At 41.0% G+C, this 27,363-nt stretch overlaps 1 protein-coding gene across 5 annotated transcripts in view; it reads left to right on the top strand.

Annotated features, from left to right (window-relative positions):
* Positions 1–27,363, top strand: part of LOC136864643 (phospholipase A2 inhibitor) — a 68,148-nt gene that overhangs the window by 6,264 nt on the left and 34,521 nt on the right. For 3 of the 5 annotated variants that reach the window (XM_067141946.2, XM_067141919.2, XM_067141937.2), the window contains exon 1: positions 8,096–8,300. The exons of the other annotated variants lie outside the window; for them this stretch is intronic. The gene's annotated coding sequence lies outside the window, so the exon portion shown is untranslated. Of the gene's footprint in view, positions 1–8,095; positions 8,301–27,363 lie in introns of those variants that run through there. 5 annotated transcript variants of the gene reach the window in all.

The raw sequence follows: 27,363 nt of genomic DNA, 5'->3' as shown, positions 1-27,363 counted from the left end.
TTTTTTTCATTATTTAAATGCTGGTCAATAAATGTATTCAAAAGGTGGACCAAAACATCAAATTTGATATAATTTTATGCATTATCAGGTCTTTAGGGAACCCTCCATTTTCTTCCGTATCCTGTAGGAAATTTTCGATCACCTTAGTATTCTTGCAAATCCTCTCTAGTGAGGATCTGTGTGCACACTTGCAGCATCGTTGGAATTTTTGTATGTATAGAAGATAGAGGAGCAGGCTAATACATCCCATATGATGTTAGAGGATATGAGGTCCACTCCCTCGAAAATGGGTAGCCCCATATTTTTTTTTTGCAAAATTACCTATGTGCAAGGTTTTTCTTTCTGTATTCCCTAGAATTATGGGGGCGTGATTAGCTCAGTGGCTTAGCTGATGGCTTCCCAGCCGGAAGGCTGAGGTCGACTCTGGGTCGAGATTTTCATCACAAGAATCACGTGACGTCAGGAAGGGCATCCGGTCTTGAACCCCCGCCCAAAACCAAAATGAGCCTAGGTGGCTCCAACGACCCCAAAAATAACTGGAATAAGCTGAGGATAGTTAGTTTTATTTCACTAGAATTATGATCTAACATGTCAATGACCTTATGCAATCATTTCGAAATGTTCGAGGAAAGTGTCCCAGTTTTATTTTATTCTTGATCTGCAGTTCTAATTTTAAAAAGCAAGTTTACGTCATGCGCCTCTTTGTGCCAATAATCATAGTGAAACCAGAATACCGATATTTTCAACGAGTCAAAATTTCTTCCTCCACCTCCGTTGCGGTGGGGGCGTGATTAGCTCAGTGGCTTAGCTGCTGGCTTTCCACCCGAAAGGCTGAGGTCGACTCTGGGTCGAGATTTTTATCACAAGAATCACGTGACGTCAGGAAGGGCATCCGGTCTTAAATCCCCGGTTAAAACCAAAATGAGCCTGTTGCCGTCTCACACACGAGGACTCGCCACTGTTTTTCGGACGGATGTCTTTCCTGACGCCAACACGATGTGGAGGGATTTATTCGCTATTGCGTGTTTCTGTGATAGTTGTACCACTGGGAGGAGGCGAGGGGTCTATAATACATACACAGTATCTCCTGACTGAAGAGGTGACGGCAGAAACTCTAGAGACCATGGTAGAGAGCTGAGCATGGCAATGCTTCCACTTACTTGGGCCTATCCGACCATCCTTCATCAAATTTTGTTCTCTTCCAACCCCGACGGCATTACGTATTTAAGGCCTAGGGTGTTGTGGCGGCATCGGGAAGAATGAACTCGCCCCACATACAGAACGCACCCTTGTGCACGATGCAACATTGCATCAGGGTATAGCTTGCAAAACTAGCGTCATTCGGCTGCGTGGAGTGAGCATGAGCATCACGCCTGTTTGTGTCTTGTTGGTGTAATCAGTGTAACCTATCTCACATGCAAAGGTGTACTAAAACTGTGTGTGGTGTAAATAAATCTTATTATCCATGAGGGCTGGTTTATTTATGAACGATGTGGAGCTGCCTACAACCAAGACTCCATAAATGGTGACCCCGAGTATGGAGAACACGCTCATACCATAACCTATCTTGGACCACGTGCTTCACCACAGATCACGGTATGTTACCACACTTTATTTCAAAGAGGCATTAGACTGTTTACTTCATTGGAACTACCACCTCTTCCGAGTATGAAACCAAATCGACAAACGACAAAAACAGTCGCCAGAATCCTAACGGCCGTCGGTGATACGCATCGCTTCAGTCCGCACGCGGCAACTTTACGCCACTTCTCTTTGTTACGCCGCATCTGCTACTCTTCAAGAACGCAACATATCATCTAAAAACTTGTATGTATATAACCTACGTTTTACTTGTTCCGGAATATTGCAAATTATTCACAACATAAATTCGTTGTGAAGTTGTACGAACATCACAAAGAAATGTATAGGCCTACAGTGGACAGTACCTAGTTTTCTAACCATAGTTACAATCTTGGTGTTAAATTGATGTACGTAATCCAGCAATCTTCTGTGCAATTTTCTTTCTCTTTTTGCTAATTAAGGCCTAAGATACAGACTACTCCACAACATAGGCCTACCTTATTTGCTGTTCAAACAAGTAAAATTACTTTAAAATAACCTACTTCTCATGCATTACAACTGCTTGAATTGTTGTACTATATATATATATATATATATATATATATATATATATATATATAAATCGTAATCGTGCCTTTTAGTGGTTTCTAAGTTGTTACATTACAGGTATAACATACTGTTGCATTATATGGACATTCCTCAAGACTTAAAATGGACATTGGAATCCACGGTGTCGTATAATACATACACAGTATCTCCTGACTGAAGAGGTGACGGCAGAAACTCTAGAGACCATGGTAGAGAGCTGAGCATGGCAATGCTTCCACTTACTTGGGCCTATCCGACCATCCTTCATCAAATTTTGTTCTCTTCCAACTCCGACGGCATTACGTATTTAAGGCCTAGGGTGTCTTTAATTTTCGTGGCCAATTCTTATATGTTGTTGATAGCCTCGTTCTTAAACGTTCTTTTCCTCTGACTAGTGTTGTCCAGTCGCACTTCCTCTTAAATCAGTAGTTACTACCATCATCTGTGGTGGCCGGTAATGTGATATGTTGTGTAATTATGAGAATGTATTGAGACAAACACAAACACCTAGTCCCCGAGCCAGATGAATGAAGTAGACGCGGTTAAAATTTCGAACCCGGAACCTGGTGATTTGGAGGCAGCAGCGCTGATCATTCAGGCAAGGAGCCGGACGATGGGTTAAAGATGTGTGTGGTGAAAATGTAGAGTAATTTAAGGTCAATGAATAGAGAAGGACTGGGTGAGTTAGCCGTGCGGTTAGGGGCGCATAGCTGTGAGCTTGCATCCGGGAGATGGGGGTTCGAACACCCTGTCGGCAGTCCTGAATATGGTTTTCTGTGGTTTCCCATTTTCATACCAGGCGAATGCTGGGGCTGTACATTCATTACGGCCACGGCCGCTTCCTTCCCACTTCTAGATCTATCTGTGTTAGTGCGACGTAAAGCAAATTGTAAAAAAACAAAAAAAAACAGAAGATGTTAAAAATGATTGGTGAACCCACATAGGAAGGTGAAAGATAGTTTCTAACCACAACATGCGAGGTCGAGATTGTATCAAAACGTAACAACTCCGAAGGATCACAAAGAAACAAGAATCTCTCATCCTCAAAAAGTCAGTTCACTTGAGCCAACACCAAGCTGATATGTGGTGAGAAGAGTGGAACACATGTAGGCTACATTTCACACACACACACACACACACACACACACACACACAAGGCACAAAGTGGTAAAGGAAAAAGTGCGTTACTCTCACTCGGTTAGAACGAATCGAAGCAATTTAGATCTAATATTTCACACTTAATGAAATGTCTTTTTCCTGTCTTCTTTTAACTGCCCCAATGGAATACGTCGTCATATGCTGAAGTATCTTGATAGAAACATATACAGCAAGACTACTCTTTTCTCCGTTCTCAAGTAATATTTATTACATTTGAGGACATGCAGTCAACGACCGTATGTATTACTGAATGTGAGAGATACGTTACAGTTTGCCTAAGATAATGTTTAAGAAAAATAATGTGGTTGTTCAGCCACTCCTAGCATAAAATCAAGGATGAATAAGAAGCATTTGACAATTAGAAAAATGAGGATATGTAGTAAAGAGGAGAAAGGGATATGAAAAGCAAGTAATGAAGACTCCTGCTGTTTATTGTTTTAAGGGGAAATAGAATGTAGTAGTAAACTCCTCTTTACTCTAATCAAAAGGGAAAGAAGAGGAGATGAAATTCTTCCATCAGCGAAAGAAAGAGAAGAAAGGCATGAAAATAAAAGCGTCGCTAGGCCTTTCAAACCAAATGCTGTCGGCATCAGAAGGGAACAAGCTAAGAAAGGTCAGGTAGAATGAGAATGACGAAGATAAGTGGACTTAACTAAGGGATCTTACTCTCTTCCTGCCTCAGTGGCACTGTATTTGGTTTGCGATGCGCAGTCTGCATACGTGCCCTCTATAGAATGTAACTTAATTAGAAATTAATGCAGACGTACAGTACCTCTATAGAGCTCCGTGTGCTTTTCATCTCTCCGCCACCGAGCTCGATAGCTGCAGTAGCTTAAGTGCGGCCAGTATCCAGTATTCGGGAGATAGTGGGTTCGAGCCTCACTGTCGGCAGCCCTGAAGATGGTTTTCCGTGGTTTCCCATTTTCACACCAAGCAAATGCTGGGGCTGTACCTTAATTAAGGCCACAGCCCCTTCCTTCCCATTCCTAGCCCTTTCCTGTCCCATCGTCGCCATAAGACATAACTGTGTCGGTGCGACGTAAAGCCAATAGCATCTCCCCGCCCTTTCTTTCGCGATGCCTACTTCTTTAAATAATAATCGAATCTCATCGTCATTTTTCCTGTGATTAGATTCGGCAGAGAATGGTTATGTCCGTGTACTTCTCATTAAACCATACCTATTACTGAATTTGTTGTGTAGTTTAGTACGCAAATATTTGTGATAGAAATAATATTTGGAAAGAGAATGGTGGAATGCTAAATTTTATTATTTACTTGGCCTACTGTTATTCTCAGAAGCTTGCAGACTAAATGCTGAAATATATAACGTGGTGTAAATAAAATGTTTGCATTGATCCGTTTACCCTCCAGGGTTGGTATTTCCCTCGGACTCAGTGAGGGATCCCACCTCTACCCCCTCAAGGCCAGTGTCCTGAGGATCGGTGGATACTACTGGGAAGGAGGACCAGTACCACGCCCAGGCGGCTTCATTTGCTATGCTGAACAGGGGCCTTAGAGTGGAGGAATGATAAGATTGGAAGGAATAGGCAAGGAAGGGGGAAGGAAGCGGCCGTGGCCTCAAGTTAGGTACTATCCCGCATTTGTCTGGAGAAGTGGAAAACAACGGAAAACCACTTCGAGGATGGCTGAGGTGGGAATCAAACCCCCATCTACTCAGCTGACCTCCCAAGGATGAGTGAACCGCGTTCCAGCCCTCGTACCACTTTTCAAATTTCATGGCAGGGCAGTGAATCGAACCCGGGCCTCCGGGGGTGGCAGCTAATCACACTAACCACTACACCACAGAGGCGCACATTATTATTATTATTATTATTATTATTATTATTATTATTATTATTATTATTATTATTTACGCGAACGGTCAAAGTAGTGGCATTCTGTCACAGGGTGCCTGGTTCTATTCCTGGTCGGATGCAGGGTTTAGGTATTAACGTAATTGGTTTTGTGGTTTTTGGAGACGCTGAGATGCCGGTATTTTTCCATGGTTCTTTTAAATCTGCCGACATGAGGCTGGTATATTCGAGCATCTTCAAATACTACCGGACATAGCCTGGATCGAACCCGCCAGTTTGGGCTCAGATCATCGCTCTACCCCCTGAGCCACATAGCCCAGCCTAATGCTTTTAGTTCGGGTACTGGACTTTTGTGTTTGTCTTAATACACACAACACACCTCACTGTCAGCCACCACAGCAACTCATAGACGATCCCTCCACACAGGGTTGGTGTCAGGAAGGGCATTCGTCCATAAAACTGGTCCATATCTAATGTACATCGCACCAATGACCACGCCCGGATATCGGAATATGTGACAGAAGGTTCTTATTTGTTTATTATTATTATTATTATTATTATTATTATTATTATTATTATTATTATTATTATACCCTTGCGTTAGGGTCTACTAGGGACCATGTTCCAATTTCAATTCTTCATCCTTTGTTGTTGATTCTTCCTTTCCAATCAATCAATCAATCAATCAATCAATCAATCAATCAATCAATCAATCAATCAATCAATCAATCAATCAATCAATCAATCAATCAATCAATCAATCAATCAATCAATCAATCAATCACTATTCATCTGCATTTAGGGCAGTCGCCCAGGTGGCAGATTCCCTATCTTTTGTTTTCCTAGCCTTTTCTTAAATGATCGCAAAGAAATTGGAAAATTATTGAACATTTCCCTTGGTAAGTTATTCCAATCCCTAACTCTCCTTCCTATAAACTAATATTTGCCCCAGTTTGTCCTCTTGAATTCCAACCATATCTTCATATTGTGATCTTTCCTACTTTTAAAGACACCACTCAAATTTATTCGTCTACTGATGTCCTCCCACAATATCTCTCCACTGACAGCTCGGAACATACCACTTAATCGAGCAACTCGTCTCCTTTCTCCCAAGTCTTCCCAGCCCAAATTTTTCAACATTTTTGTAACGCTACTCTTTTGTCGGAAATCACCCAGAACAAATTGAGCTGCTTTTCTTTGGATTTTTTTCCAGTTCTTGAATCAAGTAATCCTGGTGAGGGTCCCATACACTGAAACCATACTCTAGTTGGAGTCTTATCAGAGACATATGCCCTCTCCTTTACATCCTTACTACAACCCCTAAATACCCTCATAACCATATGCAGAGATCTGTACCCTTTATTAACAATCATATTTATGTGATTACATCAATGAAGGTCTTTTCTTATATTAACACCTAGGTACTTACAATGATCCCCAAAAGGAACTTTCACCCCATCAACTCAGTAATTAAAACTGAGAGGACTTTTCCTATTTGTGAAACTCACAACCTGACTTTTAATCCCGTTTATCATCATACTATTGCCCACCGTCCATCTCACAACACTATCGAGGTCACCCTGCAGTCGCGCACAATCTTGTAACTTTATTACTCTGTACAGAATCCAATCCTTTCAATATTCCTTCATTGTTTCAGTATGTTTCTTTTTTCTTTCTTCAGACCACTTTGTGCCGGTTTATTTTTTGCCTCCCTCCCTTGGAATCCTTCCATCTTTAAAACTTTTTTCTTGAAAATTTCTCTTTCTATTACTTCTTCTCTGATGTTGTTTCTTTCCAAGTCTTTTTTCATCTCTTGAATCCAGGTGGTTGTTGACTTTTTCTCCAAAGATATGTGAAAATCTTTTTGGCTAGTCTACTGTCGTCCATTCGTAAATATGTCCTCTTCCGCACTGTTATAGATATGTTTTCTATGTTCTGATAAATTTCGTTATTACTTCTTAATTTCCAAACTTCTGTCGTTTTTAGAGGGTCTAATATTGTTTTTCATAATTCTTCTTTCTAGTATTCCAATCTTGAAAGTTTATGATTGAGTACTAAACATTCGCTGGCATATTATTATTATTATTATTATTATTATTATTATTATTATTATTATTATTATTATTAGATGCGAAAAAGACCAGAAAACTGATCACGCAAAGCTCGCTTAGAAGTTGTGCATTTCCTTCTTTGCCAGGCAGTCTTCAATTTTTCTCTCATCGTGGTTCTTCGTTCTTCTGTCCACTTAGCTCATGTATTCTTCTTGTAGTTTCTCTCTGACTCTACTTCCCACTTGCTGATTTTCGTTCTGTAGCAGGTTCGGTCAGCGATGTCGGCCACTTTGATTCCTGATTTTTCCATGTCTTGGCGGATTTCCGTTGTCCACCTATTTGTTTTGATGTTTTCTGTTGCCTCGAGTAAGATTCTTGTCAGTTATTATTATTATTATTATTATTATTATTATTATTATTATTATTATTATTATATCGACTACTTCATCGAAGGTTTGATTCTAAGTTGATATCAACGCGTGAATATATTACAGCTGCAAATTTATGTCTGAAGGTGCTCAAATACGACAGCCCCGTGTCGGTAGATTTACTGGCACGTTAAAGAACTCCTGCGGGACTAAATTCCGGCACCTCGGCGTCTCCGAAGACCTTAAAAAAAGTAGTTAGTGGGACGTAAAGCAAATAACATTATTATTATAATTTATGTCTGGTCCGCGTCCGTACTATTTCGTTCGCATGCATCCCTACGCAAAGCAACTTTGCTAAAAACTAGTGCACACGTAGGCCACTCTTTGTTTTAGTTCCGCGATCTAATAATGACGTTGCTGCGGCAAGTGACTGATCCTTCGTTCGTGTCCTTAACCTCAATATATGTGCTATTCTTTTAATACCCAGCTAGAAAGAGACTGTCCAGGTCGACAGACATGCGCGGCCAGAGAGCATCTCACCTGCCAACTTCCGTGTGTGCATGTTGTTTACGCGACCAGACATATCATGCTGCAGTGTTGTTTACTCAGAGCTGGAGATTGCAAAAAAATTGTACGACCAATTCCATCCTTTCTTTCTCTAAAGCGAAAGGACAATCACAGATAATGCAGTTCAGTTAAGGAATGACTGTACCATTACATAAAGAGTAGCTGGGCGGTTGGTAAGTGTTAATGGAAGTGTGCACGTTATTTCTAGGAAACTTGTCCCGAATTAACTCTATGACCTTTTCACGAAATTGCACAATTTTGAACTGGTGCAATTATATAGAATTAAAACTGACCATAACCTTGAATCCACATCTCTTTTCCTCTTTGCATGCACACCGGCTTGAGGCTGTTTCTTTTGACTGTGATAAATAATGTTCCTCAGTACATTTCTGTACCATTTGTGTACGAAGTAAGGTACATATACGTGTTTACTTTTGGTTGATAGTCTTTTTGTGAACAACTGACATTTGATAGGCATTATGATTTTTGAATTTTTTGCCGTGTCAAAGAAATAAACTGTAGGACATGTTTCTCTTCTGATGAAGTGGAATTCATTTTCAACCAAATTCAAATGTCACGTTTTACATCGATGCCTTCATGACCCGTATTGATAGACATGGCAATCGTTCGGGTTTTCGCCGTGTCAAATAAATAAATAAGCTGTAGTCAGTCTTTGCGTTCCACGAAAACTTCACTCCACTTCCTCAGAAGTCATATCAATAGTCTATATAAATAAAATTGTATCTGTTTGTCTGTTTGTCTGTTCCACCATCACGTCGAAACGGCTGGATAGATCTCAACCAAACTTCATATTTAGAGTATACTCATCCCGGGGAAGGTTTAGATACGCATATCATTTTAAAATCTTTGAATACACGGGGGGTTTATAAGAAAACCAGAATGGTTTTTCCACCATCACGTCGAAACGGCTGGATAGATCTCAACCAAACTTCATATTTAGAGTATACTCCTCCCGGGGAAGGTTTCGATATGCATATCATTTTCAAATATTTGAATACACGGGGGGTTTATAGGAAAACCAGAATGGTTTTTCCACCATCACGTCGAAACGGCTGGATAGATCTCAACCAAACTTCATATTTAGAGTATACTCCTCCCGGGGAAGGTTTAGATATGCATATCATTTTAAAATCTTTGAATACACGGGGGGTTTCTAGGAAAACCAGAATGGTTTTTCCACCATCACGTCGAAACGGCTGGATAGATCTCAACCAATTTTCATATTTAGAGTATACTCACCCCGGGGAAGGTTTCGATATGCATATCATTTTAAAATCTTTGAATACACGGGCGGTTTGTAGGAAAACCAGAATGGTTTTTCCACCATCACGTCGAAACGGCTGGATAGATCTCAACCAAACTATATATTTAGAGTATACTCCTCCCGAGGAAGCTTTCGATATGCATATCATTTTAAAATCTTTGAATACACGGGGGGTTTATAGGAAAACCAGAATGGTTTTTCCACCATCACGTCGAAACGGCTGGATAGATCTCAACCAAACTTCATATTTAGAGTATACTCGTCCCGGGGAAGGTTTCGATATGCATATCATTTTAAAATCTTTGAATAGACGGGGGTTTATAGGAAGACAAGAATGGTTTTTCCACCATCACGTCGAAACGGCTCGATAGATCTCATCTAAACTTCGTATTTAGAGTATACTCCTCCCGGGGAAGGTTTTGATATGCATATCATTTTAAAATCATTGAATACACGGGGGGTTATAGGGATTCCAGAATGGTTTTTGCACCATCACGTCGAAACGGCTCGATAGATCTCAACTAAACTTCATATTTAGAGTATACTCCTCCCGGGGAAGGTTTCGATATGCACATCATTTTATAATCTTTGAATACACGGGGGGTTTATAGGAAAACCAGAATGTTTTTTTCCACCATCACGTCGAAACGGATGGATAGATCACAACCAAACTTCATATTTAGAGTATACTCCTCCCGGGGAAGGTTTCTATATGCATATCATTTTAGAAACTTTGAATACACGGGGGGTTTATAGGAAAACCAGAATGGTTTTTCCACCATCACGTCGAAACGGCTGGATACATCTCAACCAAATTTCATATTTAGAGTATACTCATCCCGGGGACGGTTTCGATATGCATATCATTTTAAAATCTTTGAATAGACGGGGGTTTATACGAAAAGCAGAATGGTTTTTCCACCATCACGTGGAAACGGCTCGATAGATCTCAACTAAACTTCATATTTAGAGTATACTCATCCCGGGGAAGGTTTCAATATGCATATCATTTTAAAATCTTTGAATAGACGGGGGTTTATAAGAAAACCAGAATGGTTTTCCTCCATTTTCTCTTATACTATTGATTTTCTGTAAACTTCGTTTACCGTACGTGAAACGTCTCTTAATTATAAACAACTTTCGTTATGTTCGTAATTTACCTTACTCTTTACATGACGGAGAAATTTACAATTTTCTGCTGGTACCATGCTCTGCATTGAGTGACCGACAGACCGACAACGAACCTACAGGTTACCATGGCAACGTCTCTGACTGCATGTCAGCAGGGAAGTAACGTATTGCCATTTTCCTCATCATGCTTTTAAATTCGTGGTTGTTCCTTAGGTAGAAGGCAAGAGAGGCGTCAATCGGGCTATCTGCGGGATATTGGCGGAATATCGTTGGATGTTATAACCGCCTTCGAATAGATTAAGTAATAACACCATTAGTCATCTTCTTATTATTTGTTTACCTAGGAATCAATGGACCTAAATTTCTCCTCTGTTACCGCTTTATTCTATCCATAACTCACACTAGCATAATTTATTGAGGGGCATTTGATTTTCCAATACATTAACTTGGCATTTACATATTTGTCGTTTTCCGGCTGCCCTCAATTATAATCCATTTTCTATTGCTTTCAACTTTCTTAACTGTATTATTTCTTCCTTAATTACGCCGTATGTACGCGAGTGCTACAAACTACTGGATGTATTTCCACCAATACTCATATTTAGAATACACCTGTCCTTGATAGGTTTTAGGGCAAATATTGTTTCTAAATCCCTGAACTGACTGGGGGTTTATACGAAACCGAAAGTGTGATTTTGCACTTCCACAAAATATACACAACCAACGTTAATTTAAATCTACCTGCCTCGGTAGAAATTAATTTCTAAACCTTTTTTCTCATGTGCATCATTTCGATACGAGGATTAATAAGGGAGATATCATTAACGGACCGTTTTTTTGTACAAGTCCCATCGGACTTAACACACGAGCGGGTGCGTGTAAAGCTTATTCCTTACAACTTGAAAACTACTGAAGATATTCGAACCAAAATTCATATTTAGCATCCACCTGTCCAAAGGTAGGTTTTAAACGTAAATAACATTTCATGTTCCGGAATGGACTGGCGGTTTATAGGGAACCGAAATGGCGATTTTACTCTTCCACAATATATAGAGAACAAGACCAACCTGACTGGAAATCGACCAAACGTGATGGAATTCCACCTCTAAACCTTTTTTTCATGTGCATTTTTTCGTCAGGAGGATTAATAAGGGAGATATCATGAATGGTCAGTTTTGCAGGTTAAGTCCAGCGGACATAGCCAAAAAGGTGTTTTACATGGAGCAGATTCCTTATCTACATAAATCAAATCGTAACGACTGTGTGCCTCTACAATGACTATTTTGGCGAAATTTTCGTACAGCTTTCCGTTTAAGGGGTAATAATGACCATCTGCATAATTTTTGGTTTAGTTTCCTGAAAGTCCTAATTTTTACCCGCCTCGCCCAAAATCCAGATTGCGGCATAATCTGCCAGAAGAAAAAGAAGATAATTGAAATTTGACAAAATTATACGTTTTAGACTGTAACGAACGGAAAACATCCAAGATCATTAAATTTTTCACTTTTTATCCCCGAAGAATATCGAAATATGCAGGCAATTTTTATGATGGTGCAGACCTTCGGAAATTCCTATCACATAACAGATTTCACAATCTCCGTTCAATTTGGAATGATCTACAACCTTGGTCTTATGACTTTTTGCCGTATCTGTATCACTTTTACGTTTGATTTTTCTCTATTAATGGATGTTAAGTCAATTTGGAATTTTCACATGGATAATTCATACCTTCGATTACTTCTATGAAATACAGAATCATCAAACTCTTCACGAAAATTGGCCACCCAGTAGCCATATATGAGCCAAATGCTATGTATGTAGCCGTCACATAATTATTCGAAAATTAATGTAATGTGAGATAATCTTACAAGAACGTTATTCTGTTCCACGTTTCTAACTCAATCTGACCCAAGAATAGATTACATATCATAGGACCAGCCATTTAGGCCACTAAATCCGGCGTGTCTTATAGTACAATCCTTTGTCGATATGACGTACGTTTAGTAGCAGTTAATCTGTAAATGAAGGTCTTCAATATTGTAAACACGCATATACTTTCGTATGTCGATCTATATATATTCACTGATGTCGATTTTTAGCGATCGAGAAAGGGTGGGTCTGCTATTGTAATCAGTACTCCCCACACCGACTTTGACTGGCAGTATGAAAGGGTTCCTTCTCCAACTCCTGTGTAACTGTCATTAGTAAGGAAGGTCTACAATTGTAATGAATAGTTCACTTCTCGATTTGACTTGCAGAAGGCAAGTGAGCATGCAGTTTTGTTTAAAACTCCCCTACCCGATTGTGTTTGGCAGTAGGCAAGGGTGCCCGCCATTATAAAGAAATGTCCTCATCTAAAATGTGACTGGCATTAGGCATAGTGGCCTGCTATTTTGATGGAAACTCACCAACTTGGTGTGACTGGCAGTAAGCTGGCTGGAAGTAGGAAAATGGGCCTGGCATTATAATGATAACTGCACAACTCAATTTCGAGTGATAGTAGGATAATTGCCTGCCATTATAATAAAAACTGTAATCTGTCTGGAAGTAGGAAAGGGGGCTGCCATTTTAACGAAAACTCTCCAAATCGATTCTGTCCGCATAGTAGGCAATGGGGCCTGAAATTATAATGTAAACTTCCCAACTCGATTGTGAATGGCAGTAGGCCAGTGAGCCTGCCGTTATATCACAAATCCATAACAAACACTTTACATTGGAAACAACGTACGGGGACCTCCCCATGCTCTTCCTCGGATAACGCTAAGAGAAATGCAATTTTAAAACAATCTTATTGACTGCATGCACACTATTTACTTCGATATTCGAATACAATGTAGAATACCGTAGCGAAGCACGGGTACATTCGCTAGTAGTTCATAAGATTATTTGTTACACAAAAATCTAGAGTATGTGTATGTTCTTGGAAAAATGGAATATATACAATGATTCTATAGCAGTAGCGTAGCCAGGATCGGACAGTGTGGGGGGTGGGGGTGTAGTTACAAAATGATGGTAGATCACAATGAAGGTGCAATAATGACTTGTCATTACAAGGACACTGATACAAGTAGATTACAGATCTATTGGTTCTACAATTATGCCTTTGAATGTTTAGTTAGTTTATCAATAATTTCACAGGGGTTAACCCCCAGTAACCCCGCCCCCCAGCCCCCTCCCCTGGCTACGCCTCTATTTTATAGTTGCCACCAGGTGATCATGTCAGTTCATGAAGCCCCGGCGTCTAGTAAGTAAAGGACCGTGCCGTCTGACAAGTCCAGTTACACGACTCCAGGACGATGACAAATCAATTGGAATGTTACTGTAGTTAAACTGACACTGGCAACCTGAGATCGCAGAGGAAACTTGTCCAACCTCCAATTTTTTACACCGCGAATTTTACATGGATCCATTGAGGTTTGAACCCGAGACAAAAAGCGGAAAGGACGACCACTAACTGTCTAAGTCATGAAGGGGGTCCAGGCATTGTGAGTCCATACTTGTCACTTTCATATTGTTAATCTCAAAGTTGAGAGTGAAGCCGATCAATGAAAGTAAGTAGCTTTCTTTATCTCAACCCAGAAGTTGATGTTATAGGTCGTTAGTCAATCTATGCAAGTTTCAGTCTCCTTCTACTGAAAATAAAACCATACAACGATGACGAACGAATATCATCTTCAGGGCTGCCGACAGTGGGATCAAACCCACTATCTCCCAAACCGCTAACAGCTACACGGCCCGAAACGTGTGTCCTTCCTTAATTTTTTGTGCATAATTAATGCATTCGTATCAATATCCTAATTTTTGCATTTTTCACACATTTCAGATTCGTGATATCGACGAATTTTGGAGTTAGGCCTATATAAAGTTACTGAAAAGTAAAGCGTTGTTTCTGCTTTTATTTTTCTTCAGATGAAAAATAATGAGATGTGGTCAAATGATTTATGTATATTTATTAATTTAAAGTAACTTTAATTTATATTTTTAGAGTACAGAATATGTAGCTAAATTACATAGGATGTAAGATGCGTACAGGGTCTGAATGTTTCTTTCAAATGTAAATCACAATGTTCCGTGGCAAGACTAAAGAAACACAAGTCAATCTAGAAATACAGTATCTAGAAAATCAATGGATGGAAGGAAGAGAACCCATAAAAATGCACTTTACTTAGGCTAATGTAATGCTAAATTGGTATGTTTGTATATAGACTTTATATCATTATCATTACAAGCATTACTGTACATTTCACATTGCCGAGTGGATAGGCCGCACTTTGAAGCCAAGCTCTGCATACGGGAGACGAGTGGGTTCGAGTCCCACCGTCGGCTCTCCTGACAATGGTTTTCGGTGGTTTGCTATTTTCACTTCCAGGCAAATAAATGCCAGGACAGTTCCTATTCATAGGCCACAGGCGATTCCTTCCACCTCCTTACACAATTTCATTCTTCTTCTTCTTCTTGATTTGTTTACCCTACCTCTACTACCTCAAGGGCAGTGTCCTGGAGTGTGAGACATTGGGTCGGAGGATACAGCTGGGGAGGATGACCAGTACCTTGCCCAGGCGGCCTCACCTGCTATGCTGAGCAGGGGCCTTGATGGGGGATGGGAAGATGGGAAGGGATAGACAAGGAAGAGAGAAGGAGGTGGCCGCGGCCTTAAGTTAGGTACCATCCCGGCATTTGCCTCAAGGAGAAGTGGGAAACCACGGAAAACCACTTCCAGGATGGCTGAGGTGGAAATCAAACCCACCTCTACTCAGTTGACCTCCCGAGGCTGAGTGGACCCCGTTCCAGCCCTCGTACCACTTTTCAAAGTTCGTGGCAGAGCCGGGAATCGAACCCGGGCCTCTGAAGGTGGCAGCTAATCACACTAACAACTACACCACAGAGGCGGACCCAAATTTCATTCACTAATCATTTATTTAATTTTCATTACCTCTCCAACTGAAATTGGCGCCAGGAAGGGCATCCGGCATTAAAACATGCCATATAATTCTATCTCACCTCATCCCCGACCTCGTAGCAGGATAAATGGGACCAAGGAGTACTGTAGATTTCACATTGCTGACCTCAGCGGCGTAATTCGTTAGTCGTCCTTCTGTTCCCAAGAAAGCGGCTACAATTCTGCCTGAGATCAATGGCATCTGAAAGTGCAAAGAGTGACAACTCATTGCTATTGGTTTCCGACATGTTAAACAACTCATGAAATGTAACATTTCGACATTCTGATTATTCTTAAAACCTACAACAAATAATAATAATAATAATAATAATAATAATAATAATAATAATAATAATAATAATAATAATAATAATAAATAGATTTCGCGTTAATGTACTAGTAGTTAAATATTCATAAATAGTCATTTCGTATGATTAGTCAACATGAACAGTAAAGTTTAACGCTGCTGTCGAGATTACCATCTTATAAAGAACTAACCAAAACCTCATCGTAGTTTTATAATTTCTTAAATACAATAGGCCGAATTGTCCTACCCATTTTCTCTCATGTATAACTGTTATTCGCTCGTTTTTGGATTTCCCTGTCAACTCATTAATATAATTAATAAACACTGCAAAGGCCGGACTGAGTGGCTCAGACGGTTGAGGCATTGGCTTTCTGACCCCATCTTCGCAGGTTCGATCCTGGCTCAGTCCGGTGGCATTTGAAAGTGCTCAAATATGTCAGCCTCGTGTCGGTAGACTTACTGGCACGTAAAAGAACTCCTGCACCGGAACCTCGGCGTCTCCGAAAACAATAAAAGTAGTTAATGGGACTTAAAGCCAATAACATTATTATTATTATTAAACACTGCAAAGAGGAAGGGGAGAAAAGTCAAAAAGGTTGAGGTCTAACTGTGTTGGACGGGCTGCCATTCAGCTCCCACTCCTCGGTGCTATCCCACTACTGCTCGCCACGGAGACTTTTGGCTGCTGGGTTTCCCCCCTGGCCCGGTTCGCCTCTCCTTAGCCAACCTGGTCACCTCAGGCTCCCCCAAGGTACCCATATTGATGGCGAGCTTAGCGCGGACACCAAGTCAACATGAGGCACTGAACGCCAGAGCTCCCGACCTCAAATCATCCTCTCAACCCGGCCTCCGAGTAGCTGGATTACAGGAGCACGCCACCACTCCCAGCCGGCAACTGGAGCTAAACAACAGGGTTATGAAGTTAGTCTATTTTTAAAGTAAAGTAATCACATTTTTATTTGTTTCATTCCGTGTCTGTAGATATTTGGAACAATGAATTGAACAGGGAATAAGTTAAATATATATAATTTTCATTCAAATATTACAAGTTTATATCGCCACATGCTGCATAAGTTCGTAATCTATCAGCAGTCCACTGAACTAAAATGGTATAGCTTGATGTCATTAATTGTGGCTAGATGGCAGTAGATGAATTTATAAGCTACCAATGTCTAGGACCTTGCAAGCTACGCTTTGAATGATGGTAGCGTAAACAAATATTGAGGTTGTGATAGATTCTCCCTGTGCTAAGCAGTATAAAATAATAATTTATGTTACTAGCATAATAAGAGCAAAGGCTGTCTTCTTTTGCGGAGTGCTAATGAATATACAGTTAAACCAGTCTTCAACCGGTGCTGTACAGACACAAGTTAGAAGTATTTTAGCCTACTAGGTTGTTTGATTTGGTTATTTACTGTATATCTTAGCAATTGACAGTGGCGTCTTATATACAGCAGATTCTCTTTTAAACGCCAGCCTCGTGTTGTATAGTACGTGGAAACTTGGAGAATGTAATTGTTATTTGGTGGAATCTTTGATAGAGATTTTAATGTTTTTAACTTTTACATTTCAGTTTACCTAGAACTTTCTAGACGGTTCTGTGTTATTTGATGGTTATAGGGGTTCCGAGGTAAGATAGTGATAATACCGATGCGGAATTTTTGAACAAGGCGTTAGGCCTAATTGCCGTATAGAACACATGCTGAGTTTTATATACAGGATATATAAATAAGGTAAATTTCAGAAAAGATTCCTCCTATCTCACCTTCCTTGGTCAAGTCTTGTTCTCTTTCGATTCCGACGATATTACGTTTTCAAGGCCTAGGTACTCTTTCGTTTCCAGATTCTTCCTTATTTTGTCGATAGCTCCTTTATTCGGAAGAGTCGGATCTCTTCCTTTTTTTTTTTTTTCTTTCTGTTTAGTGTTAAGATTGTCTAGTTGTACCTACTTCCCCACCATCACCACTTGCAAAGAGTGTGAATTGCTCCATTTTTTCCTTCTGATTAGTGTTAAGAGGGAGTTGTTGTCCAGTTATACAGCCCCAGGGGCTCTGAACTTTAGAGCGTGGGTTGGCGACCACGGGGCCCTCAGCTGAGTCCTGGCATTGCTTCCACTTACTTGTGCCAGGCTCCTCACTTTCATCTATCCTATCCGACCTCCCTTGGTCAACGCTCGTTCTTTTCCGACCCCGACGCTATTAGGTTTGCGAGGGCTAGGGAGTCTTTCATTTTCACGCCCTTCGTGGCCCTTGTCTTTCTTTGACCGATATCTTCATTTTTCGAAGTGTCGGATCCCTTCCCTTTTTCCCTCTGATTAGTGTTATATAGAGGATGGTTGCCTAGTTGTACTTCCTCTTAAAACAATAATCACCACCACCACCACCAGTTATACAGTAGGCCTACTTCAATAATCACCACCATCACTGACATCATTCCTGTCCGTGCTCCCTTGGTCAGCTATTTATTATCTTATAATCCCGACGGTGTTAGGTTTGCGAGGCCTAGGCACTTTCATTTCTATATCCTTTCTCTCACCGATACCTTCATTCTTCTTCCTATTAAACTCATTAAAGATAAGAGAGAAGGTTGCCTGTGTATTCGTGTATTAATTGGGGTAGCATTTCTTACTTTATTGGAGCGAAAGGTTTTAGATTATATTCAGATTCGCGAAGGACCTAATAAAGTAGGATTTATTGGGTTACCCCAACTCTTTGCTGATGCAATTCAATTATCTTCTAAGGAAGGAACATATCCAATAGCTTCAAACTATTTGATGTATTATTTTTAGCCTTGATGAAGGCTCCCTTCCTTGGATTTTTACCCAAATGATTGATTATTGGATATCTTCCTTCCTTAGAAAATAATTTAATTGCATCAGCAAAAGTTTGGGGTAACCCTATTGATCCTACTTAGGTCCTTGAAGCAATAAATTTTGAAAAACTGAGTGTTGGAGGAAATCACTCTTCACCTGCATAGTATTACTACCGTCTCCACAGAGTTTATGGCATTAAGCGATCTGTCGTTGGTAGATAGTGAACCTGTACAACATGGAATGAAATACTGTAATTTTTTAATGACATATTTCATTCTTCTTAATCTGTTTACCCTCCAGGGTCGGTTTTTCCCTCGGACTCGGTGAGGGATCCCACCTCTACCGCCTCAAGGGCAGTGTCCTGGAGCTTCAGACTCTGGGTTAGGGGATACAACTGGGGAGGATGACCAGTACCTCGCCCAGGCGGCCTCACGTGCTATGCCGAACATGGGCCTTCCCGGGGGATGGAAAGATTGGAAGGGATAGACAAGGAAGGGGGAAGGAAGCGGCCGTGGCCTTAAGATATGTACCATCCCGGCATTTGCCTGGAGGAGAAGTGGGAAACCACGGAAAACCACTTCCAGAATGGCTGAGGTGGGAATAGAACCCACCTCTACTCAGTTGACTTCCCGAGGCTGAGTGGACCCCGCTCCAGCCCTCGTACCACTTTTCAAATTTCGTCGCAGAGTCGGGAATCGAACCCGGACCTCCGGGGGTGGCAGCTAATCACACTAACCACTACACCACAGAGGCGGACTACAGTCCCTTATTTCTAAGATTAATTTTATTTCGTCAGATTAAGTTAGGCTATCTGTATCAGCCGGTATGGAAAAAGAAAGGGCGAACGAGAGCGCCAAATTTTAGTGCATTTGAAATTGAAATGCTCATTGACTTCGACGATTTCTTTGCAAAACAGAATTATTTATACGAGTAGGGAACTCGAGACGATCAATTGTGAACGTCATAGTTTCCGTCTCCGAATGAAACCTATTTTGAAACGAGAAGTCCGCCCAATCTTCCAATGGATTTCCCCTGTCTCTTTCTCTCCGTTCGCCACCCTCAAGATGCGAGATGTTGTGCCAAATCCATTTTAACGTTAAGATCACACAGTATATAACTTACTCGTGAGGTTGTTGCAGAGTACGTAGGCCTTAACGCCTCGGCTAGCTGCTTAACCACTAGCTCACGATCGGTAAACTTTTAACCGCGGTAAAGCGTTAAAAATTTCAAAACCGGGCTTGATGCAACAAAAATTCAACTTAACCATGGTAAGCTATCCATTTGTCGTAACCGTGGTTGATGCACCCTGGCATTACTGCCTTATGTGGACCCACTGTCCGCGCTAAGCTCGTCATCAATATACTGTAGATACCTTGGGGGAGCCTGAGGTGACCAGGTTGGCTAAGTTGAGGCGAACCGGGCCAGCGGGAGAAACCCAGCAGCCAAAAGTCTCCGTGGCCAGCAGGTAATGGGATAGCGCCGAGGAGTAGAAACTGAGGGGCAGCCCGTCCAACAAAGTTAGGCCTCAACTTTTTTGCATTTTTGCTTCTCATTGCTGGTTTAACATTCTCTGTTTAAAAATATGTAATACCAGTAATCTAGTTATTCAGTGTATTTTTTTCCTGTTATAATAATCCTTTTCCCTGTCCCATCTTCCGATAAATGCTTAATGTTTACTTCAGAATAAAATTTATTCGAACTCCGTGCTACTAACTGTAAGATACCTCAAAATCACCGTTTGTTCTACATACTGCATTCTGTAGTCAAATCCTGACATGGTCATAGATTCCACACACACATAAATAAGTTTCCATACACAGCGCAACACGTACCTGGCGATCAAATGTGAATGATCTGTCAGTTACTCAGGTATAAAGTGCTATATTAGATACAGTAAATGAACAAATCAGACCAGTTAGCACAATACTTTGATAACGCGTATAAGTACAGTAAGTCTCGACAACACGCTGAACGCACTGACAAACTGTATAGTGTACATCAACACCCTTTACCCTGTGGGCGGGGGCGGTAGAACATATCCACTGTGTTCCCTCCCTTTCATAACACGCGACTGAGTGGGGACTACAGTAGCTCTCAATTTGGAGAGCCTAGTTTGGTGACCACGGGTCTCCTACCTGAGTCTAACACTGTTTCCACTTACTTGCGGTAGACTCCTCTCTCTCATATATCCTAACCGTCCTCCCTTGGTCAACTCTTGTTCTCTTTCATCCTGAATGGTTTTAGTTTACGAGGTGGTGATTGGTGGTGATGATTATTGTTTTAAGAGGAAGTACAACTAGAAAACCATCCTCTATTAAACACTAATCAGAGAGAAAAATGGAAGGGTCCGACACTTCGAAAAATGAAGATATCGGCCAAAGGAAGACAAGGGCCACGAAGGGCATGAGAATGAAAGACTCCCTAGCCCTCGCAAATCTAATAGCGTCGGGGTCGGAAAATAACAAGAGTTGACCAAGGGAGATCGGATAGGATAGATGAAAGTGAGGAGCGTGGCACAAGTAAGTGGAAGTGGAAGCAATGCCAGGACTCAGCTAAGGGCCCCGTGGTCGCCAACCCACGCTCCAAAGTTCAGAGCCCCTGCGGCCTAGTTTTACGAGGCCTCGGGAGCCTAGGATGGTTGCCCACAAGGCCGTACCCAGGGGGAATTAAGGAGGTTCACCTTGACCAATTTAAGCAGCACATGTGGGTTTTCGAAAATTCAGCTCATTGAATCAAAACTGTTATGAACTATTTCTAGATTGAAACAATTGAAATTTAACCCAACAAACTGTGCCATCTTCAAATTTCTCCATTAATATACGAGTAATTTACTGAAATATTAATTGAATATTTTAATTATGATGGAATGTGTTTGTTTTTATTATTACTATTGATGTCTTTATTTGTGGCGAAGCTAAGGCTCTTGGCCCTCTATTACACTTAACCACATTATGCGGCTTGATAATGAATACAAACTTAATATTCAAACTCACCACACTGTACATAATATAGTAATATAACTTAATATAGACTAAAACTAAAAGATCTACATCCTTAGTCTAAAGTGAACAAAATTAATTCAATATTAACTACTCTACGTGGAATTCATATAATATAACAGTAATATATGTAAACTTTTGGGAACTATTTACTCAAGACATTCACTCACGCATTCACACATAACTACATAATATAGCCTACGTATACAAGAGGAAATCTTTAGACTTTCTTTTGAAGGTAATTCATGAGGAACAATTTCTAATTTCAGGGGGTAAAGCATTCCATATTCTAGCACCCGACACAAGGAAAGAATTACTGAAGGCAGGTGTATGATGTGGAGGTACTGCAATTGTTGACCCCGAACGCACGTCACGATCACGAAAGGAAGATAGGAAACGGAAGTTACTGGAGAGATATTCAAGTATATTTTCAGTCAAGAGTCGATAGATAAGGGTGGATACAGGCTGATTTCTCTGCTGCTCTACTTTTAACCAAGAAAGTTGTGCATAAAAAGGGGATACATGCGAGGCAAAATTCAATGAAAAAATAAATCTAAAGCAGGAGTTTAAAGCTCGCTGCAGTTTCTTATTTTGTTCACTGGTAGCATCCAGCAACACATCACAATAATTAAAAATTGGAAGTATCAGCGTTTGAACCAGTCTTATTTTTAAGTTGAGAGGTAATACGGTCTGGTGAATCTTAAGGGGATGAAATGATGAATGAACTTTCCTGCATACATTAGTGACATGCTCATCCCAGTTCAAAGTTTCATTTATAGTGACTCCAAGGCTTTTTACTGATTTACAGAATGGGATAGCAACGCCATTTAGTTGAATAACTGGAAGTTGTAGACTGTGTAAATGGGTAACCAGTTTTCTCTGCCCTAGTATGATAGCTTGTGTTTTCGTTGGGTTGATGGAGAGAGAATTCTCAGCTGCATAACAGCTGATCTGCTCTAAGTTTCACCGAGCTCGATAGCTGCAGTCGCTTAAGTGCGGCCAGTAATCGGGAGATAGTGGGTTCGAATCCCACTGTCGGCAGCCCTGAAGATGGTTTTCCGTGGTTTCCCATTTTCACACCAGGCAAATGCTGGGGCTGTACCTTTATTAAGGCCACGGCCGCTTCCTTCCCATTCCTAGGCCTTTCCCATCCTATCGTCTCCATAAGACATATCTGTGTCGGTGCGACGTAAAGCAAATAGCAAATAGCTCTAAGTTTCGGTTCATATTTTCAATAGCTGCATTTATGTCATTCACTTTTGTATGGCAGTAAATTTGAAGGTCGTCGGCATAGATATGGTAATTGCAGTTTTTCAACTTAGAAGAGATGTCATTCAAATATAAAATAAGTAACAGGGGGCCGAGTATAGAACCTTGTGGCACACCATTAACTTTGTACTTCTACTTCGTTCTCTTTTCATTCACGACAACACACTGTCGTCGGTTATGGAGGTAGGAAGCGAACAAATTGAGAGCAGCGTGGCTGAGATGGAAGGAATCCAATTTCGCTATTAATATGTCCGTATTGATAGTGTCAAAAGCACTGCTGAAGTCTAGGAGAATGAGCACGGTCACTTTACGTTCATCCATTGCTTTTCTTACGTCATCCGTAATTTTTAGAAGAGCAGTAGATGTACTATGTCCTTTCTTTAAATCCAGATTGGAAGTGATCAAGTAACGAATGGTGCGTCAAATACTGGAGCAGTTGTTCATGCACGCGTTTTTCTAAGACTTTCGAAAGTGTAGAAGGTATACAGACAAGCCGATAGTCAGATGGAGAATTTGCTCGAGATTTTTTGGTACTGGAAAAATAATAATAATAATAATAATAATAATAATAATAATTATTATTATTATTATTATTATATTTGCTAGGGGCTTTACGTCGCACCGACAGAGATAGGTCTTATGGCGACGATGGGATAGGAAAGGCTTAGGAGTTGGAAGGAAGCGGCCGTGGCCTTAATTAAGGTACAGCCCCAGCATTTGCCTGGTGTGAAAATGGGAAACCACGGAAAACCATTTTCAGGGCTGCCGATAGTGGGATTCGAACCTACTATCTCCCGGATGCAAGCTCACAGCCGTGCGCCTCTACGCGCACGGCCAACTCACCCGGTACTGGAAAAATTAAAGCATCCTTCCAAACAATTGGGAAGTAGCCTTTCGAAAGACAGGAGTTACATATGTGGGTTAGGCAATACTACATCTATCAAGGTAACGACGAAGGATACCGGGATGTCGTCCACTCCTATTGCTTGTGATTTGATTGATGTCAGTTTTCTCCTTACATCAGTTTCATTTACTTTACGAAATTTGAACAAAGGCCGTTGTGGTAATGGAATAGATTGAAGAGATTTTTTTTTTGTGTGTGTATAATATGAGGATGGGTACTAACTATTTTTCGAGTAAAGTGGGCATTTAATTCATCTGGATTTATGTCATGCGTATTGGAGTTTGTAGTTTGCCTCCCAATACCTACGGGTCTGAGTTGTTGCCGGGTACTTTTTGTGTTCAAGTTACTGGCTAATTGTTGGAAGTACGCATATTTTTGGTTTCTGATTATTTGTTTAACTCTATTTCTAAGCACACGGTACTTTTCAAAATCGTCAGTTGATAATGTCTGCTTGTAACATCTGTATAGTGCATCACGTTCAGCCATTGCGGACTTAATGTCATTTGATAACCATGGAGCAGCTTTGCGAATCACCCTAGCGATACGTTTAGGTACGTGTTTGTTATATAATCCCAACAATAATGTGTTAAACCTCTTTACTTTTTCGTCATTGTCAGTCAAGTGCTGTATTTCGTCCCACGGGCAGAGAATAGCGTCTTGTATTAATTGTTGAGGATTTATTTTTCATGTCTCTATAGGTTATCCACTTCGACTTTGTTTTGGGAACTTTCAAAGAATGAGCTAAATATATGAGATCGTTGTAAGATATACGAGGTACAGAAGTTTGTCCATGTTTTAGTATTTTCTGAGGATTGTTTGTGATGAGTAAATCTATCAGAGTGTGTGAGGATCCGCTAGGAGTATGCACGTGGTGAGTAGGGTTAAGTGGCAATGCTGACATGTTACAAAACGTAAATATGTTCCGTAAACGATTTGCTTCAATGGAGTCTATTAACAGGTTTGTGTTAAAGTCGTCAAATATGAGTACATGTTCGTAGGTAGGTATGAGTCTTAGTAAATTTTCTTCGAAGTCGGTGAAGTTTCCTGCTTTTGGTGGTTTGTAAACAACTCCAATAAGTACTTTAGTCTTATCAACAGATTGTTCAACAAACATATATTCAGCTAAGGTGTCAGTAGCTAATGTCGAAGTTTGTATAATTAAATTGCTTTTGTAGTATAGAGCTACTCCTCCTCCACGGCTCTTCGGTCTATTGTGAAAAACTGTATTAAATCCTTCTATATTTACCGTGTTTAGATTGACCGAGTCCTTCATCCAACTCTCACTAATCGCTATAACTTTTACCATGCTTCCTTCAAAAATAGCTTTGAGTTCAGCGTGATGGGCAATTATAGACTGGGCATTGACATGGACACACAGTAATGAGCGGGGAAAGGACGAGAATTCTCTCTCCAGGTGACTGCGGGCGGGTTGAGGAGTCAGGGAAAGAGAAGGGTGGTATTATATAGATCATTCAGTTATATACACTCCAGATCAAGTGTCCGGCTCCATGGATAAATGGTCCTTTGGTCCAGGAGGTCCAAGGCTCGATTCCGTTCGGGTCGGTGATTTTAACTTTCATAATACGGCTCGGGGACTGGATGTTTCTACCATCTTTAGCATTAGAATTAGGTAGGGCCTCATCTTCACAGACACGAATAATTTGGTCTGGATAAATAATAATAATAATAATAATAATAATAATAATAATAATAATAATAATAATAATATCCGTCTTTGTGGTGTAGTGGTGGGTGTGATTAACTGCCACCCCCGGAGGCCCGGGTTCGATTCCCGGCTCTGCCACGAATTTTAAAAAGTGCTACGAGGGCTGGAACGGGGCCCACTCAGCCTCCGGAGATCAACTGAGTAGAGGTTGGTTCGATTCCACCTCAGCCATCCTCGAAGTGGTTTTCCGTGGTTCCCACTTCTCCTCCAGGCAAATGCCGGGATGGTACCTAACTTAAGTCCACGGCCGCTTCCTTCCCTCTTCCTTGTCTATCCATTCCAATCTTCCTATCTCCCACAAGGCCCCTGTTCAGCATAGCAGGAGAGGCCGCCTGAACGAGATACTGGTCATTCTCCCCAGTTGTATCCCCGACCCATTGTCTCACTCTCCAGGACACTGCCCTTGCGAAGCTAGAAGTGGAATCCCTCGCTGAGTCCGAGGGAGAAATCAACCCTGGGGGATAAACAGATTAAGAAATAATAATAATAACAATAATAATAATAATAATAATAATAGTGCGTGGCCCTATACGCAACCTGCGCGTCTGTTAGGATAGGGCCCTACCTGAGACGAATTCTAATGTTGAAAATGGCACAAACACCCAGACCCCGAACCAGAGAAATTAACCACTGCAAGTTAAAATTCTCCACCCGGCCGGCAATCGAACTCGGGACCCCTTGAAATAAAGGCCAGCATGCTTACCTTGTAGCAATGGGCCCGGACATAGTAATAGCTGTAAAGGCAAGAACAGGTGGAAAATACTCTAAATAATTAGTTAATGAATGCTATTGATTTACAATATATTAATTTATTGTCTACCGTTCTCCTTTGTCTCACAAGATGTTGCTCATTATAATATTACATCTCGAAACTGACAGCCGCAATCATCGAAGCAATTTTTCAAACGTATCCCTGCATGCACTTTGCAGTCTGTACAGCTATGGAGACGTTCTTACGTTTATGCAATGGAACTACATGGAGCTGAAGGTTGTATTTCTCTAACTCCTAACAGAGCCATTAGCAAGTCTCTTCCTTTTTTGGCAAGAATTAATGTCCTCAAAAGGAAATGAACCAGTTCCTCTGCTCAGCGCGGTACAGACTTCATGCTGAATATGCTATTGGCTTTACGTCGCACCGACACAGATATGTCTTATGGCGACGATGGGACAGGAAAGGGCTAGGACTGAGAAGGAAGCAGTCGTGGCCTTAATTAAGATACAGCCACAGCATTTGCCTGGTGTGAAAATGGGAAACCACGGAAAACCATCTTCAGGACTGCCAACAGTGGGGTTCGAATCCACTATCTCCCGAATACTGAATACTGGCCGCACTTAAGCGAGCTCGGTTATGCTGAATTCTGGAAGATGGATATTTTTTTGCCATTTGTTTTACGTCGCACCGACACAGATAGGTCTTATGGCGACGATGGGATAGGAAAGACCTAGGAATGGGAAGGAAGCGGCCATGGCCTTCAGTAAGGTACAGCCCCAGCATTTGCCTGGTGTGAAAAATGGGAAACCACGGAACACCATCTTCAGGGCTGCCGACAGTGGGGTTCGAACCCACTATCTACAGGATATAAGCTCACAGCTGCGCGCCCCTAACCGCACGGCCAACACACCCGGTATGGATTTTTTAAACACATGCATAATGAATGCTTCTTTTCTCTTACAAAAGTTATTTTTACTAAAACATCTGTACCTACCGAGTGAGTTGGTTACGCGGTTTGGGTCAGGTAGCTGTGAGGATTCGTGAGATAGTGGGTTTGAACACCACTATCGGTAGCCATGAAAATGGTTTTCAATAATTTCCGATTTTCACACCAGACAAATGCTGGCGCTGTAACTTTATTAACGCCACGGT

The sequence above is a fragment of the Anabrus simplex genome, chromosome 1 (genome assembly GCF_040414725.1).
Source record: "Anabrus simplex isolate iqAnaSimp1 chromosome 1, ASM4041472v1, whole genome shotgun sequence".
NCBI lineage: Eukaryota > Metazoa > Arthropoda > Insecta > Orthoptera > Tettigoniidae > Anabrus > Anabrus simplex.
This window is presented reverse-complemented; position numbering and strand designations above follow the sequence as displayed.